Raw genomic sequence first — 14,815 nt, forward strand, 5'->3', positions numbered from 1 at the left:
TAGTTGCTAAGTACTACATAAACAAAACTGCAGATTTTCTTTCCTTAAGATCTCTTTGAAAAACCAAGATAAAAGGAAGTTCACTATTTACAGTAGTGTCACATTTGTGGTTAATAATTGTTATTTAGGTTAACTCACTTGCCTGAAAAATGTGTTGCCTCACTTGGGAAGTGATGACTAGATTTTGCAAGCCCTGTAGGCCTCCCTGAGGTTCGAACTAAGAGAAGGCTAACATGAAGAAACTGTGGAAAAAATATTTTTCTTGAAGGAAAGCAACTATAAAATTAACTAGTACTTAGCTACAGGAAGGCAAGGGCCTTAGCAAGTCCACCTACAAGGTATTTGAGGGGCATATGGAGAAAATGGATGCTCTCTCAGAAGTAGCAGAGGCCGTCAACCTTGGCTGTGCATCGGAGTCACTTGCAGAGCTTTGGACAAATGGTGCTGTGTCTGGGCTCCACCCCAGACCACTTCAATAAAAATCTTTTCTGGGGGTGTAGCCAAGGCATGGTTATTTTTAAAAAGCTCCTAAGATGACTTTAATGGACAGCCAAGGCTGAGGGCTACTGTCCTAGAATCTTCCAGTCACCATCTTTTGGTCCCCACAGAAGAAATACTGGGGCCTCTTTGAAATGCCCCCTTCATTTCCTCTTCATTAGAGAATAACTGTTCTGTTTCTTTCTCAGAGAAATATCACAGATTATCCAAAAGTCACTTGTGTGTCTTACTGATTGCTTTATTAAATCTTTAAAAATGTCATCCAGTTGAACTTTGTGTAAATAAATAACAAAATTTGTTTTCATTCAAACTAATCCCCTAAGCATTCACTGACTGAGCATAGAGATGCATTTTGGGTAAGTTGGGTTGTTTGTGGAGGCTACTAATCTTGAAATAGGTTCTCAAAACATAGAGCAGTAGACAGTTGAGAGTTGACTCTAATTAAGATCTATTTTGAGGTCCTTATGTTTTCCTTAGTATCTTAGGGTCCTAGAGAATTCATTAGAAGAACCACGTTCCATACAGGTGAATCAGAGGCCAACATTTTAGGACCCTAAAATACCTTGTAGGTGGACTTGCTAAGTCCCTTGCCTTCCTGTAGCTAAGTACTAGGCTCCAAGTGGCTTTCAGCTTTGGCCCCAGACACTAAATACTACAATCATTCCAGTGGAATTCTCAAACCTTGATAACCTATATTTAGAAATAAAATAAAATTATCCATGGAATTTCTTCATATACAATAAGTATAAAGAAGTACTTAGTTCAGGGGTTACAAAATGACAACTATCATTTGTTTGGCCAGCTTAGTATTTTAAGACTTTAAGCCAGTGGAATTCTTTGAGGGTCAGGCTACTATGAAACAGAAGGCAAACATAATTTAATAGTCTTGTTTTAATCAGAGTGGTCTTAGGGAAACAGGTCTTCCTAACACATTTTCTTCTTAGCAGAGCAAACACAGCAACATCTCATGCTATTCCCCCATCCAAATCTGGCCGATGAATTTCTTAAGACCTGAAAAAGTTATCACTAATAAATATCTGAGGGCATGTTTTTTTGTGGTTTTTTTTTGTTTTATACACTTAAATATTACTTGTCTCCATACTTAGGTTATAAAACCCACAAAGGGAAAAACCACTTTTCCTTCCTTGATGCTTCTCACATTGCCTGCAGTATAGTATTAGACATATTTGGTTGTTAAACACATGTAGGGGATGAGTGGTGTTTATTGGAAGACATGCAGAGGTATGTGTGTATATGTGTGTTGCACATATGGCATGTAACATAAGATATATACATACAAAAGAGGGGTGTGGAGGGTCAGAACCAAAGAGCATTCTTAATGTTTTATGAGTGTGATTGTTGCCCTTGCTAGTAGAGGATGTCTCCAACTACAGAAACGGGACCCATTTAAATAAATATCATAGATAGAAGAGAAGGAGGTTTTCACTGCATCAGATGCCCTAACTTCACATAGTGACTACCAGATGGGAAGTGAGTGCCCCGAACTAACATCTGGTAATGAATATTAAATAAAGAATGAAACAAAAGTTAGTAAAGGCATTGTTTTTCTCCTTGCTTTAGGCCGTGCTTCAGACCACTTTCACTGTGTGCTCTGTAGCTTCTTATGATGTGGAATTTTATTTTCTGGGGAGTTGCAGACTCCCTCTAGAAGAGCATATTAAACGATTATTCTTATCACTGGAGGCTGCTCCTTGACAGGTATGCTTAGAGGCTTAAGAGAAAACACCTTTCCCTGGAGGAAATGGAAAATAAGGAGAAAGAATTCAAGATATATTCTAATGTGTTACAGTCCAGTTACACTAGAAAAAGGTGATGAATAATTCAGGAGAAGTAAAATACAAATTCAGAATATTTTGTGAGCATACTAACAATCTAAGAAAAAGAGATGAGTAGACTTGGTTCAGAATTTAGCTTGATCTTTGCATGTTGGCTTAGAAGTCAATATTATTTTGTCTGAATAGTTGGCCTGGTTCTAGTCTAGACTGGGAGTGGACTGAAAGGTGGTAGGAGGGGAAAGTGAGCATGTGGACTAGATATGGTGACCTAGAGTAGTGCAAAGGATATCTCTTCCTTTGTGCAGTAAGAGGGTATCTCTGATTTCTGTCTCTGTTTTACTTGTGGTGGTATTTACCTAGAGACCTGTGTTCTCCTTTGATAGGATCACATCCTGAACTCTCAGAGTTGTCTAACCTGTCTAAGGCTGAAAAGATCATAACCACATAACTCCAGCTTCAGAGTCCTGTTGTGCTTGTTCACTGCTATAACATTCTGGTTTCTGGTCCCTGCTTGCTATGTGGGACCTGTAAAACTTGTGTGGTTCTTTGTCTTGGCTCAGCACTGGAGTGGCAACCATGCCTATCATCAACATCTTACTAGTATTAATTAAACTCTTCTAACTTGGTTTTATTCTAATTCATATAATGCCCTCTCAGCCAGAACTGTGCCATCTCTCCCTGTGATAAACCATAACATTTACTTTCTTCATCTTTTTCTCAAGTTCAGTGCTCTGTGACAATCTCAGACTATTTTCATTCTCCTGGATTTTTCTAGATTCATGATGGTTTGGGACTTCTTCTTTACCTTTGTCATCATTATGAGGTTGGGTAGGAGGTCAATGATTCAGAACGTTGAAGGTCTAGGGGACTTGCTGACTGCCTTCTGGAGTCTTAGCCTCCATTAGCCAATTGGAAATTTCATTTCAGATGCCTTGGCTGGGTGATTTAGAAATCACCATCACTCAGTTCATATTTCAGCTACCATAAAATGGGCAACTTGAACTGAATTATTCTCTCTGAATACTTCTGTCATGAGATCATATACTAAAACTGCATGTTTTTGATGAAAATTTCAAGTGACCCATGAATATTCTGAAAGTCTTTCTAGCGACTCTCCTGTATGGATTATGTCTTCCTAAAGTTGGGAGAGGAGGTTGTATATGTAGGAATGAAGAAACAGGCTGTCATTTTACGCTAAATTGCAATGAGAGAGAGAAAAATGTATTTTAAAGATAAAAAAAGGGAAAATCGAAATTTAAAGAACGAGTAAAAATAAATGTGACTCTAAAATCATCCTCATTTTACTGCAAATTTATAGAAGCCCTCCACTTTCCAATGAGCTGTTTCCTGAAAGCTCATTTGTAACTTGAATTTTGATGTTTGGTGAATATAACAATGTAATAAATAACAATGAGGTCCTGTGGCCTATCCACATGAGTGTATTGGATTCACAGAGTAGCTGAAATATTGCATATTTGCAACATATCAAAATCTTCATTGTTGGTTTTTAAGAAGAGTTAATTTAATGAAAACTGGATTGGGAAATAGACGTTGACTTTTTAAAAATTCTAAAGAACTTAGGGGAGTCTTCATGAAGCTTAGAGGTCAAAGACATTTTTCTTATTTTTATTTTTACCATAGGACTTCACTTTTCTTTGATTCATAAGTTGCTAAGTAAATATAGATGCATATCATGATCTGTGGTCAATTATTCACTTATTTCAAAGTCTGTTGTGATTGGTCACTGTACATCTATTAGTTCACACACAGACAGCAGGGCATATAGCTGTGCCACTTCCTTATCTCCAAGGGATGAATCCACTCATCTTTTTACAAAAAAGGGTAATTGAAAGACTAGCAAGAAGGATTAAAGATGGCGGCGTGAGAGGTGAGACAGAGGTTTCCTGCTAAAACCACATATAATACGAAAATATAATTAATACAACTAATACTGAGAGAGCAACAGGAAAGAGGACTGCACCAGACTACATACACCTGGAGAAAAGAGCAGGCCTCATGGAACAGCGTAATGTACCAAAGCTGTGGCCCAGCAGGACCCAAGCCCTTCTGCCACCTCAGCTCACTGGCAGGAGGAAGAGAAACTGAGTGGGGAGGGAGTGGAGGCCTGGGACTGCTGAATTCCTAACTCTGGAGATCTGCTCTGGTAGCACAAACATACATTTCATGGTGACTTCATGATACTCTCGTGATTACGGGGTTGGAAAGCTAATGGAGGCAGAATTCCTGAAGAGCCTGAGATTCCAGCCACTTGTGGAAAGCAGGGATCCATATCCAGCTTCTCTGGGACAGAAGCTTATACCTGTGTGCTTGGCTTACTGGTTCAGGCAGTGGAGACAGGCATAGCAGCCTGGAAGCAGGAAACAGCTCTTTCCTCCCCCCAGTCACCACTCCCACTCCCCTGTGACCCCCAACATTGCTTCAGAGGCTGCGCAGCTCCAGAGAGTAGAACTTTTGGACACTAGAGGGTGCCATACACAAATATGAAATACCAAAGGAACCTGGTACAGTGTAAAATTAATATAGCCCCTGAGAAAGATGATATGGACCTCATGACACTTCCTGAAAGGGAGTTCAATATAAAAATCATTAACATGCTAATGGAGATATGGAAATATATTCAAGAACTCAGGAATGAATTCCAGTTGGAGATCCAATCATTGAAGAGCACAATAGAGGGAATTAAAAGCAGATTGGATATGGTGGAGGAGATGATAAATAAAATAGAAACTAGAGAAGAGGAATACAAAGAAGCTGAAACACAGAGAAAAAAAGAGCTCTAAGAATGAAAGAATATTGAGAGAACTCTGTGACCAATCCAAATGGAACAATATTTGCATTATGGGGGTACCAGAAGTAGAGGAGAGAGAAAAAAGGGATAGAAAGTGTCTTTAAGGAGGTAATTGCTGAGAACTTCCCCAATCTGGGGAAGAAGATAAGTCTCTCAGGCCATGGAGGTGTACAGATCTCCCAACACAAGGGACCCAAGGAGGACAACATCAAGACATATAATAATTAAAATGGCAAAGATCAAGGATAAGGACAGACTGTTAAAAGCAGCCAGAGACAGAAATAAGATCACATATAAAGGAAAGCCCATCAGCTAACATCAGACTTCTCAGCAGAAACCTTACAGGCCAGAAGGGAGTGGCATGATGTATTTAATGCCATGAAGCAGAAGGACAAGGAACCAAAATTACTTTATCTGGCAAGATTATCATTTACATTTGAAGGAAGGATTAAACAGTTTCCAGATAAGCAAAAGCTGAGAGAATTTACCTTCCACAAACCATCTCTACAGTCTATTTTAGAGGGACGGCTATAGATGGAAGTGTTCCTAAGGTGGAATAGCTGTCACCAGAGGTAATAAAACCACAGTAAAGAAAGTAGAACAGCTAATTACTAAGAAAATGCAAAATTAAATTAACTATCCCCAAAGTCAATCAACAGATAGACAAAGTGCAGAATATGATACCAAATATATAAAGAATGGTGGAGGAAGAAAAAGGAGGAGAAAAAGAAAAGAACCCTTAGATTGTGTTTGTAATAGCATATTAAGTGAGTTAAGTTAGACTCTTAGATAGTAAGGAAGCTAACCTTGAACCTTTGGTAACCACTAACCTAAAGTCTGCAATGGCAATAAGTACATACCTATCGATAATCACCCTAAATGAAAACAAACTGAATGCACCAATCAAAAGACATGTCACTGAATGGATGAAAAAACAAGACCATCTATATGCTGCCTACGAGAGACTCACTTTAAACCCAAAGACATACACAGACTAAAAGTAAAGAGATGGAAAAAGATATTTCATGCAAGTAATAGAGAGAAAAAAGCAGGTGTTGCAATACTAGTATCAGACAAAATAGACTTCAAAACAAATAAAGTCAAAAGAGACAAAGGACATTACATAATGATAAAGGGATCAATCCACCAAGAAGATATAACCATTATGAATATCTATGCACCCAACACAGGAGCACCTACATATGTGAAACAAATACTAACTGAATTAAAAGGGGAAATAGAATGCAATGCATTCATTCTAGGAGACTTCAACACTCCATTCACTCTGAAGGACACATCAACCAGACAGAAAATAAGTAAGGAGACAGAGGCACTGAACAACACATTAGAACAGGTGTATCTAACAGACGTTTACAGAACTCTACACCCAAAAGCATCAGAATACACATTCTTCTCAAGTGCACATGGAACATTTTCAAGACTAGATCATATACTAGGCCACAAAAAGAGCCTCGGTAAATTAAAAAAGATTGAAATTGTACCAACCAATTTCTCAGACCACAAAGGTATGAAACTAGAAATAAATTATGCAAAGAAAATGAAAAATTCCACAAACACATGGAGGCTTCACAACATGCTCCTAAATAACCAGTGGATCAATGACCAAATAAAAACAGAGATCAAGCAATATATGGAGACAAATGACAACAATAATTCAACAAGGCAAAATCTGTGGGATGCAGCCAAGGCCGTGCTAAGAGGAAAGTATATTGCAATACAGGCCTACATCAGGAAAGAAGAACAATCCCATATAAGCAGGCTAAACTCACAATTAATGAAACTAGAAAAAGAAGAACAAATGAGGCCCAAAGTCAGTAGAAGGAGGAACATAATAAAGATTAGAGCAGAAATAAATAAAATCAAGAAGAATAAAACAATAGAAAGAATCAATGAAAGCAAGAGCTGGTTCTTTGAGAAAATAAGCAAAACAGATAAACCCCTAGCCAGACTGACCAAGAAAAAAAGAATCTAAGACACATAAACATAATCAGAAATGAGAAAGGAAATATCACTATGGACACCACAGAAATACAAAAAATTATTAGAGAATACTATTAATAATTATATGCTAACAAACTGGACTACCTAGAAGAAATGGACAACTTTCTAGGAAAATACAACCTTCCAAGGCTGACCAATGAAGAAACAGAAAATCTGATCATACCAATTACCAGCAACAGAATCAAACTGCTAATCAAAAAACTACCTAAGAACAAAACTCCTGGATCTGATAGCTTCACTGCTGAATTTTATCAAACATTTAGTGAAGACCTAATATTCATCCTCCTTAAAGTTTTTTGAAGAGTAGAAGAGGAGGAAATACTTCCAAACTCATTCTTTGAGGCCAGCATCATTCTAATACCAAAACCAGGCAAAGACACCACAGATAAAGAAAATTAGAGACCAATATCCCTGATGAACATAGATGCAAAAATACTCAAGAAAATATTAGCAAACAAAATTCAAAAATACATCAAAAAGAACATCCATTATGATCAAGTAGGATTTATTCCAGGGATGGTACAACATTTGAAAATCCATCAACATCATCCATCACATCAACAGAAGAAGGACAAAAACTACATGATCATCGCCATAGATGCTGAAAAAGTGTTTGACAAAATTCAACATCCATTCATGATAAAAACTCTCAACAAAATAAGTATAAAGGGCAAGTACCTCAACATAATAAAGGCCATATATGACAAACCCACAGCTAACATCATATCATACTTAACAGTGAGAAGCTGACAGCTTTTTCTTTAAGAGTGGGAACAAGACAAGGATGCCCACTTTCTCCACCCACTTCTATTCAACATAGTACTGGAGGTCCTAGCCATGGCAATCAGACAACACAAAGAAATAAAAGGCATCCATATTGGCAAGGAAAAAGTTAAACTGTCCCTGTTTGCAGATGACATAATATTGTACATAAAAATCCCTAAAGAATCCTCTCCAAAACTACTAGATCTAATATCTGAAGTCAGCAAAGTTGCAGGATACAAAATTAATACACAGAAATCTGTGGCATTCCTATACACCAAAAATTAACTAGCAGAGAGAGAAATCAGGAAAACAATTCCATTCACAGTTGAATCAAAAAGAATAAAATACATAGGAATAAACCTAACCTAGGAAGTGAAAGACCTATATCCTGAAAATTACAAGACACTCTTAAGAGAAATTAAAGAAGATACCAATAAATGGAAACTCATCCCATGCTCATGGATAGGAAGAATTAATATTGTCAAAATGGCCAGCCTGCCTAAAGCAAACAATAGATTCAATGCAATTCCTATCAAAATAACAACAGCATTCTTCAATGAACTAGAGAAAATCATTCTAAAATTCATATGGAACCACAAAAGAGCTCAGATAGCCAAAGCAATGCTGAGAAGGAAGGATAAAGCTGGGGGGGATTACACTCCCCAACTTCAAGCTCTACTATAAAGCCACAGTAATCAAGACAGTTTGGTATTGGCCCAAGAACAGACCCATAGACCAATGAACTAGAGAGCCCTGATATAAACCCAACCATATATGGTCAATTAAAATGTGATAAAGGAGCCATGGATATACAAAGGGGAAACAACAGCCTCTTCAATAGCTGGTATTAGCAAAACTGGACAGCAACATGCAAGAGAATGAAACTGGATTATTGTTTAACCCCACACACAAAGGTAAACTCAAAATGGATTGAAGACTTGAATGTAAGTCATGAAAGCATAAAACACTTAGAAGACAACATAGGCAAACATCTCTTGAATATAAGCATGAGCAACTTCTTCCTGAATGTATCTTCTCAATCAAGGGAAACAAAAGCAAAAATGAACTCATGGGACTACATCAAACTAAAATGTTTCTGTATGGCAAAGGACACCATCAACAGAACAAAAAGGCATCCTACAATATGGGAGAATATATTTATAAATGATATATCCAACAAGGGGTTAACATCCAAAATATATAAAGAACTTATACACCTCAACACCCAAAAAGCAAATAACCCTATTAAAAAATGGGCAGAGGATATGAAGAGACAATTCTCCAAAGAAGAAATTCAGATGGCTAACAGACACATGAAAGGATGGTCCACATCACTAATCATCAGGGAAATGCAAATTAAAACCACAATGAGATATCACCTCACACTAGTAAGGATGACCAGCATCGAAAAGACTAAGAACAACAAATGCTGGCAATGATGTGGAGAAAGGGGAACCCTCCTACATTTCTGGTGGGAATGTAAACTAGTTCAACCATTGTGGAAAGCATTATGGAGGTTCATCAAAAAACTCAAAATAGAAATACCATTTGACCCGGGAATCCCACTCCTTGGAATTTACCCAAAGAATACAACTTCTCAGATTCAAAAAGCCATATGCACCCCTATGTTTATTGTAGCACTTTTTACAATAGCCAAGATATGGAAGCAACCTAAGTACCCATCAGTAGATGAATGGATAAAGAAGAGGTGGTATATATACACAATGGAATACTATTTGGCCATAAGAAAGAAACAAGTCCTACCATTTCCAACAACATGGATGGAGCTAGAGGACATTATGCTCAATGAAATAAGCCAGGTGGAGAAAGACAAATGCCAAATGATTTCCCTCATTTGTGGAGTATAACAATGAAGCAAAACTGAAGCAACAAAATAGCAGCAGACTCAGAGACTCCAAGAATGAACTAGTGGTTACCAAAGGGGAGGGGTGTGGGAGGGAGGGTAGGGAGGGAGGGAGAAGGGAATTGAGGGGTATTATGTTTAGTACACATGGTGTGGGGGATCACAGGGAGAACAGTGTAGCACAGAGAAGGCACATAGTAGATCTATGGCATCTTACTACACTGATGGACAATGACTTCATTAGGGTATGGGTTAGGACTTGCTAATATGGGTAAATGTAGTAACCTCATTATTTTTTCATGTGAAACCTTCATAAGAGTGTATATCAATCATACCTTAATAAAAACAAAAAAGGGTAATCGAAAGAGAGACATGACCAATGAAGAAGAAAGTGCAGTAAAAAAAGGGAAAGTGATAATGCTAGAAGGGAAATTCACATTGTACATGAATGGAGTTATAGAACAAAGAGCAGACCTTGGCAGTGTTGGCAAGGCAATCATTTTAGAGACTGTATATGCAGCCAGAGAAACTGAGTGAAGGCAAACTTATTGACATTAAACAATTGTGATGAGAAGGGTGAACATATCCTTTTTCACTTCAAAGTGATGCCAATGAATTTTCAAATTATAGGAGCTCTAGGAGATACTTCATAACATTAAAAGTGCAAAGGGTAAAATGTTGGAAGCTGATCCAGACTTAGAAAGGGATATGACAATTTGCCAAGATATGAAAAAGAAGCTCACTCCATATTGTAAATTAAATGACAAGAAGAAAAGCACTGTTCAAAGAATTCTTGTCAAATTTTTTTGTTCAAAGAATCTTGATAATTTTTTTTACAAAAAATAAGGCTTTCAATCTCAATGTCTATAATGCTTAAAGTTACAGTCTACTAAATATTAACTTTATTATTTTTCACCTTACACATTTATAACAGAACATTTTTAATTTATGATATTAAAAGTTCATAGAATAGTTACAATTTTCTCTCTTAAAAATTTAAGATTGCTTTGCATAGGATCAGCGTGTCCAATTGTTTTGATAGTCCTGGACTACCATATAAAGCAAGGATGGCCTGTATTCTCATTAAATAAAGACACATTGAATCAGACCTTGTACTTTGCAGAAATGAGATGGTAATATTGGTCCAAGACAACTTGATTGGTCATCTTGAGTAACTTGGGTGCTGTTGCATATGGGACACATGCAAATTAGAGTCTGGGAATTGGACTCTACCCTGAGGTAACCAAAATAACATTCTACCTCAAGTTCTTAAGGGCTTGGAATCACAGACCCTAATGATTGGGAAAAAATATTATCTGGTTGCAGTTTACAGATGATGATCTGAGGGGCACACAAGTTTCAAGTGAAGTAACTAGCGACATAGCTGATTAGTGACAGAGGAGTAAAAGAGGACCGAAGTCCCTTGACTCCTGGCCTACTGCTTTCTTCACTGAAAGAAAAACAGAGTACATCCTTCTGAGAGCCTCATGGAAGATGTTGGGGAGGTGTCTTCCTGTTCACTGCATGGCTCCTGTAAACATAAATAATGGCTGTATTGAAAACACAGGCTCCCAGTGAATTCCTCTGTTTCCTTTTAATGCTTTACTTTTATTTTTATTTTTTTCTCTCTACTAGCTTATTAAAGTGCTTCAGAAGAGCATATGAACTAGTACAAGATTTCCCTTGACGTTGTTAAATTAAGATCTTTTTCAAGGTAATTTCTTAAAAGCTATTTAAGTTGTCCCACTAGATAAATACCTGCTGATGACTGTTCTGTTCACCCACTAATTCCTGAGTTTTTCTTTGCTTGATTGCCTATTTAGTTTGTGTAATTTAACATTTTGGTGTCATATTTGTCTTCACTTTTCACTTTTTTGTTTTCTTCTTACCAGAGACAAGCAGATAGACAAGGAAGAATGATTCGTGAATCTCTCCAGCTTGAAATTGTCCCTTTTACTTATTTTTGGAATTTAAATAATTTGAGGTGAATAACGGTTCTTTATACATATATGGAATTTGATTTATTTGAAGTTCAGGGCCAAATTACATGTTGAAACTTCTCATGAATTCAATAATATAATATAGCAAACACATATCATATTACCCTGTTTTCTTCTTTATAGTGTGCATCATTATCTGAAGTTGTTATTTATCATGACAATTTACTTGCTATTTTTGTTTTTCCTTAACTAATGTCTGAGAGCCTCCTTTATCTATCTTGTTCACATGATCCTAGATTAGTGCCTAGGATAGAGTAAGGCATCCAAAAACATTTATTCAATAGCTAATACATAATCACAGTATAAATAAATATAAAAATCAATATAAATAAATAGTACTTAATTACAAATAAATGCTAGGGACCATGACAAGTATTGGAGGTACAATAATGAGTAAAACACAGTTCTAAAGGAGCCTGGATCTAGTAGGAGGAGGGAGGCATACATAATACAAAATACATCACAATGCAGCAAACCGGGAACACAGAGCAGTGTGTTAAAACAACAAAGAAGGTGCAGTGGGGAGGGCGGCTCAGATCACATTGTGCGTGAGTTTCATTTTGAAGGGAGGCCAGAGGCTCACTCACTCAGCAGACAAGGGGAGGAAAGAGGATGAGAATTCCTGAGAAAGGAAATGGCAAGTGTGAAGGCGGAAACACAAGAGTAAGACATTTCTGGAGAATGATAACTGGCCTGTGGTATTGCTGGAGCATAAATTGGGAAGCAGGAAATGGCCGCAAATGCCACCAAACCAAAGGCAGGGTCAGAGTAAGAAAGAGCAAGTCACAGCATTAGCTAGTAATTTCCCAGCTGCGTCTCCTTGAAAAGTGGGTGTTACGGGAGGAGATATAAGACATGGATTTTACAACAGTTTAGATGAGGAGAACTGAGATGAAGCTATAAATATAAATAGCAGTACAAATGAGCATACTCAGAGTCCTATCACCGTACATTTGCATTCTTTGTTCCCTCTATTTGACTGCTCCTGTCTTCTCTCAGCCTGGTTATCCTACTTCTCTGCAAACTCAGCTGGACCCTTTCCTCCTTTGGAAGCCTTCTTTCACCTTTTAGATTGGTTCAGTAACCCATCTCTCTGCTCCAACAATGCCCTGTTCTGCTTCCCACACACTCATCATGCTCTACTGCCAGTAGCATTCTCATGCACACCCTGTTCAGCCCTGAAGATGTCTTCCGGGAAGAGTCACTTAAGTGCCTTAGCTAGATAGGTTCTTACAATATAATCCTGAAGGAACACACTCAGTATTTTATAGGGGCAGTTTTTTGTTGTTGCTTTGTTCTTTTCAAATTCTTTGAAATAATAATATGTCTTAAACATGTTTTTTTCTACCTAATAAATGTATGGTCAGTTCTTCCAGGTCATGGATGCATTTTGGATAGATTTCATAATGTCCTTGTGTCATCCTCTACCTGCTGTTCTTCAGCATCAGTTCTCTGGACTATTTGCTAGAAAGCACTTGCTTGAAGAGTCTCCAGTGGGATCATTTTCCCTGTGTGTGTGTACCTGGGCATACTTCTGTGGCTGGCTTAGTGCCATTACTTGCACAACATATGTCGACCATTATGGGTCAAATATATTCTCTGTTGCAGGAGACAAATGAGTCAAAGAGAAGTCTCTGTGGAGTAAACAACACACTGCAAAATAAACTCACTGGGGAGACCAAAGTAGAGCTCTCTTTGGCTGAGAGCAGAGACAGAATGATTTACCAACCTTCATTGGTTTAGAATTGTGTAGTGTGTTCTGCATCTCTATTTCTCATTGGCTGAGAATATTCAGTGATATTTATCCATGATAATACTAAGGGTAAAGAATGTTTTATGAGATTTTACTTAATATATACCCTCTCCTTTTATTTTGTATAGAAATATATAGAAAATATAGAAAAATAATTGAGTTAAATGGTGGACCTTAAGCTGGATATCTGGCATATTAATTTCCTATTGCTGTAATAACAAATATCACAAACTTAAATAAAATGAAGTACTTTATGGCTTAAAACAACATAAATTTAAACATCTTTCTGTGTTGACAGTAACTGCTCTAGTTGAGGGGAGTATTTAATAACTTGGGTAACAAACCACTGTGTTGTATATTTGAAACTAATATAAGATTGCTTATTAACTATACTTCAATAAAAAAAAACACCACCACAAATTATTATCTTACAGATTTGAAGGATAAAAGTCCAAAACAGGTCTCACTAGATTAAAATCAAGATGTCAGCAGGGCTGCATTATTTCAGGCTAGAGGAAACTCAGTTTCCTTGATTTTCTCAGTTTCTAGGTGCTGCTTTCACTCATCAGCTCATGTTTCTCCTTTAAATCCAGTGGCACAGCACCTTCAAAGCTCTCTCTGATTCTGACCTCCACTTCTGCCTCTCTCTTCCACTTTAATGCGTACTTGTGATTTCGTTGGATCCATCTGGATAACCCAAGGGAACCTCTCTTTTTAAGGTCAGTTTATTAGCGGTTCTAACTTCATCTACAGCCTCAATTCCCTCTTGCCATGTAACATGACTTACTCATAAATTGTGGGGATTGGGATAAGAGCATCTCTAGTGAGGGGGATTTTTCCGTCCACCACCTCTGGTTCCATATCTCTCTCTCCAATAGAAAGTGACTCTGAGGGCTGTGATTTCCTGCCTGGTAGGTACCAATAGGCTGCAGGGATTCAGGGGAGGAAGACACCCCTGAGAATGTGTGCTGTCTGGAAGAAGATATCTTCAAGGGAATGAGGGTCCATTTGGCCCTTGATGAATGAACAGAACATGGATATGGGCTATCTACACAGGGAGGACAGAGGGAAAAAAGGGGCAGAAGAAAAAACAGGGAAGTCCTAATTATAGAACTATGAACAGGCTGGTGAGAGAAATTTATTTTGCCATGAACCAGTGCTTTTGCTAAAGTAGCAATGTTGAAGGATTCAAATGACATTTGCAATTACATTTCTATTTCTTCTTCATGGCTGATTGAGTCTCTGCACTGCTGGGGTTATGGGAGATGCTAGGGAATGAAGTGTATTCCGACTTGACAACTGAGCCCC

The sequence above is a fragment of the Manis pentadactyla genome, chromosome 8 (assembly GCF_030020395.1).
Source record: "Manis pentadactyla isolate mManPen7 chromosome 8, mManPen7.hap1, whole genome shotgun sequence".
NCBI classification, from domain to species: domain Eukaryota; kingdom Metazoa; phylum Chordata; class Mammalia; order Pholidota; family Manidae; genus Manis; species Manis pentadactyla.